A 5451-nucleotide genomic window follows, 5' to 3' on the forward strand; every position below is an offset into this window, starting at 1 on the left:
TGAGTTTTTTCAAACAGAAATTGAATATCTAGGTCATATTGTGTCATCAAAAGGTATTAAGGTTGACCCTAAGAAGATAGAAGCAATATTAAACTGGCCTATACCTAAAAATGTGCATGAGTTACATTTTTTTCTAGGTCTTGCTAGTTTTTACAGGAAGTTTGTGCGAAATTTTTCATTACTTGCTTTGCCTTTGACTAAACTTTTAAAGAAATGTATTATTTATCATTGGTCTGATAATCAACAAAAATCTTTTGATTTATTGAAACATGCATTAACCCATGCTCCTGTATTACAACTATCTGATTTTAATAGACCATTCTTTTTAGTAGTTACTGATGCTAGCGGATCTGGAATAGGAGCCGTACTTATGCAAGATAATCATCCCATAGCCTATTCTAGCTGTAAACTGAAACCATCCGAACTTAAATATTCCACTTGAGATAAAGAATTGTTAGCTGTTGTACAAGCTTTAAGACAATGGAAACATTACTTAATGGGTTCTGAGTTTATGATTAAGACTGACCAACAAAGTATTAGACATCTCCTTAGTCAACCCCAAATATCTGACCGACATATCAAATGGGCAGCCTTTATTTAGAGTTTTCATCCCCTTATCCAATATCAACCAGGAAAAGAAAATGTAGTAGCTGATGCTTTAAGTAGAAGACCGACCATTCATAATATCTCTGTCATATCATTTGATTCTTTAACCTCTATGAAAGATACTTATCATCAGGACATTACATTTCAAGCTGATTGGAATAAATTAGTTGGAAATAACTAGATTCCTATTGATTCACTGTCTTACAATGATGGATTCATGTTTTATGAAAAGAGATTATGTGTTACAGTCCCATTTAGATCTTTTGTTTTGAATGAGATTCATTGTCCTCCATATCAAGGTCATAGAGGTATCATATCTACTTTGCGTGTATTAACTGAAGATTTTTATTGGCCACATATGGACACTGATGTATCTAACTTTATTTCTAAATGTTTAGTTTGTCAAAGAGTTAAGAGACATCATGGTAAACAATATGGTTTACTTATGCCTTTATCTATTCCATCATGACCATGGGAACAGATTTCTATGGATTTTATTACTGGTTTACCTAACACTAAAGCTAACCATGATATGATTTGGACTGTTGTAGACAGGTTTAGTAAACAAGCATATTTCATTCCATGCAAGAAAACTTTAACAGCATCTCAAGCAGCACAATTGTTTTTGAAAACTGTTTTCACTAATCATGGATTACCAAAAGTTATTATTTCTAACCGTGATTCTAGATTTTGTAATAACTTTTGGATTACTTTGTTTGCTAACCTAGGAATAAAGATTGATTTCTCATCTGCATTCCATCCTGAAACTAATGGTCAAACAGAAGCCACTAACAGTACTATTTTAGATCTTTTACGTGCTTATACTATTTCTAAACCACAGACATGGGATACACATTTACATTTACTACAGTTTGCATATAATAATACTCCACACACAGCTACAAAGAAAGCACCGTTTGAAGTGATTTATGGTTATAGATTGTCTACACATGTTTCATCTTTATCGAATAGAATTCAAAGTGCTGATGATATTGCTAACATGCACGCTACTATTTTTTATGAGGTTAAAGACATGATTGCCAAAGCCCAGCAATCATATACAAAACAAGCCAATAAGAAAAGACAGGCCATGAATTTCAAAGTTAATGACTATGTTTGGTTAAGAATAGAAAAATGTAGATTACAAAGTGTAGATAAATACCTAGTTGTGAAATTAGTACCTAGATTCTATGGACCATTCAAGATCATTCACAAAATCAATGACAATGCATTTAAGTTAGAACTACCACCACATTGGAAAATTCACAACACCTTTCATATTAGTTTATTATGACCCTTTAGAGGCCAATTACCTGTACACCCTGTTTATGAAAATCCACCTTTGTTAGATGAAGAGACTGAAATCCTTGAGCTTGAAGCTATCATAGATACTGATTTTATGACCACTAGAACTGGCCGTAGATATTCTAGATATTTGGTCAAGTTTAAAAACCATCCTGTTGAAGAGGCCCAATGGATGCACGCTAGAGACTTAAATGCTTTCCCCACTCTGTTAGCTCCACATTGAGCTAATAGCAATTGACGACAATTGCTATTCACCCCCGAGGTATGATGCTAGGAGGCATATTTCACGGTGGATTCCGTGAGGTTTTACGGTGGATTCTGTAAACTTTGTTGACCGAGGCTCATACACAAAGTGGATTCTTTGTGCGAGAAGTTGATGGGGGCACCTATCCTTTTCGGGCGTTTCATTAATTTAGTGTGTACATGGGTGATTCCATAGCGGGTGATTCCCCAAAATACATATTAAATTAATAAACGTTTATGAGTTTAGAGTGCGCACTCCTGATAAATTAAGGTTAGGATTGATTTCTAACCAGTTGATTTATTTATATAGCTGAAGACCGCTAGGTATTCACTTTTGTCGATTTAATTGTATTATTTTACAAACGATTGTGAATGCTGCAGTTGATGTGTAAAGATAGCAGCAGTGGTGGAGGAAAGCATTGGAGGATAGCGTGTATTCGAGTTAGCACTTATATTTTAATGGGCGCATACCTTAGGCATGGTGCCTATATTTTGTCATGCTTATTTATTAAGGCGTTGGATATTTATTTATTATTTTGTATGCGCATGGGCGCACGATTATGATATTTGTATTTAGACATTGTATTGGGTATGCCTGACTCTTTGGGCGGCCACCCATTAGCTTTATTTTTATTTGACACTAAAGCAAACTCAAAAGCCAAAAGCATGCTATTTTGTAATTTGGACTATTATTTGAGCTTGAAGATGATTAATACATAAAATATATGCTTTGTGGAGCACTCACACAAGGCATGGGGGGAGATTGCACCCAATTGGTCTCTTGTTCATGTCGTGCATGCTTTCTACCTTGAGTTTTGCGCAAAAAGTAGAGTTCTTTTGTTCTTGGGGACCTTCCGGCACTCACTACGCGAGCATACATCATCCGATCTGTGCACCAGTGCACTACAGACACATTTAATTTTACTTAAAAATGAACGAGCCATCACTAAGAAGCACGTGTTGGCAAAAAAGCTCCCAACACACAATTAATTTTTAATAAATGAATTTGCATTTAGAGACCCCTAGTCAAGGTTTGAAGTCTGAGTTACGTTAAAAGCATCGCTTCAAACTTAATAATTTTTAAATAAAGAATAACAATGAACCATCATTTTCTTTTAAAGGTTTATAACCTAATAAAAGTTCGCCCATTATTAATAACTTTATTGAAATGAATCCTTCATTATATTTATTTTCCCTACACTGTATATTCCCTTTTTAATGAATGTGCTTTGTAGGGATGGAAACGCTAGAGTCTTGTCTAGTCCCTTTTGTCAATGATGGTAAACAGTTTGAGTATCATGTCGATATGAGTAATTCTTATGAGAGTCTCTATTTGTGTTTTACTCATGTTGATGAGTCAAGGTACGATATGTATTTTTCTTTTTCTTTTTTTCCTGATACAAGGATTCAGAGTGTTTGATTATATTGCATTACATGAAGCTTTCAATCACATGTGTGTAAAGGTCATGCCGAATATTTCCTAGGATGTGGACTGCTTGGGGTGGTTAGTTAATTGGTCAAGTCCATGTGAGTTTATTATTATCGATATCTTATCTATTCCTATCCTGTTGTTTTGCAGGCATTCGTTGTGATTGTTTGTGTGTGTGGTGTGTGTGTAATCCATCTAAATGGCGCCTCATACTCCTCCCCCTGTTCAGTACGTTCCGTTGGTGTCTCGTGACTACTCTTTATTACTGGATTCAAATCTTACAACAAGGCAAGTTTAGCCAAGTTCGTACCATTTTCATTGCCGCTTATCCCAAAGGATACTAATATATGTGATCAGTTTCTAGCCTCTTATAGTAAGAGGTCTGGTCCTGTAAGAGGAACAATTATCCAACTGATGCCTAAAAGCTTGGGCAAGGCTCTGTCTTTACCCTATCAAGGAGACTCTTTCCCTACTACTACTCGACAATTATTCTCGAACAAGAATATCCTTAAGTTGTTGCAAAAGCTGACACAGGATGTGTTGGACCCTAAGAAGATATTACTACCTCAGCTATCAGTGTCTCCATGATCTCTAATCCTGTTTGGAAGTAGTTATGCCAATTTCTTCAAGATAGGTTTATGCTTGCCAAAACACCATCTAACTACCTTTCAAAGGAGTTGTTCACAGCTTCCAGAATGGTGTTGAAAGGCATTACTATTGATTGGACTTCCTATCTTTTGTCAAAGATGGATCAACATTTTGTCAGAGCCACAAGGGGTAATCTATCTAATGTTACATTTGGTTCCTACCTTTCTATCTTCTTGGCATATGTTCCCCCTCTGAAGGAAGTTCCTACCTTGCCAGTTGATCCACCAGAAGTTCCTCCTCCTTACTGGAAGCACTGATGTTGACATTAAGGATCTTGATCCCATCCTCCTGTGGTAATTCAGAGGAAATGCCTTAAACGAGTAGCTGAATCAGCCCCAGTTCCTCCTCTAGTTGCCATTCATGTTCAATCTAGCAGTCAACTGCCAGCTTTTCTCACAACGTTGAATCTTTTCATAGCACATCATGATGGTTCTCTGGAGATTTCCATTCCTTATGTACAATGCTTGGTAATAAGAGATGCAATTCCTTTATTATGCAAAGACATCGAGAGTTCTATTGAGCTCTCGGTAACTTCTTGTATCCAGTAGCTCTATTCTTTTTGCTATGAAACAGTTCAACAGACCAAAGAAGAGCTAAATAAAGCAAATGATAAGCTAGCTTTTTCTCACGAAAGATTTTCTCATCTTTGTACCCAGATGGCGCAGCACACTAAGATTATTAATGCTTAGAAAGTGAAAATTTATAGTTTATAAACTCAGCTGTCTGACATTAAATCCCAAGTGGTTAATGTGATTGAGGAGAGGGATTGATTGTTGAAGGAATCTCAAGAGCTTCAAGTTTTAATAGCTGCCCAGACAAAGAAGCTTAAGTTAGCTAATACCACCCTAGAACAGAGCAACATTCAAATTCAGCAACTTAATGATCAGTTGATTTAGTCTTGCTCTTCTTCACACAGAGTCCTACTATGCAGCCAGTTCCTTCTTTGTCCCCTGCGGACTTAGTACTTCTTCAAAGATAGCCATATTATGCCCTTTGTCAGGCTAAAGTGGAAAGATTTAGTCCAAAATGGATTTATTATAGTCTTCATTTGAGCAATTCCAGGAATATGTTCCTCCAGATCACTCATTTTTTGTGCATTATCAGCAACAAAAGTTTTCCTTTTATATTAAGCTCTCAACGATAGATCTACCTCTTCTAGAGGATGGATGGAGTGGGGTCTGGTCTTCTAACTTGTTGATTGAAGTATCCCGAATGGTTTT

This window comes from Lygodium microphyllum, chromosome 22, assembly GCF_053477565.2.
Source record: "Lygodium microphyllum isolate KBCC chromosome 22, Lygodium_microphyllum_v1.1.10, whole genome shotgun sequence".
Taxonomy (NCBI): domain Eukaryota; kingdom Viridiplantae; phylum Streptophyta; class Polypodiopsida; order Schizaeales; family Lygodiaceae; genus Lygodium; species Lygodium microphyllum.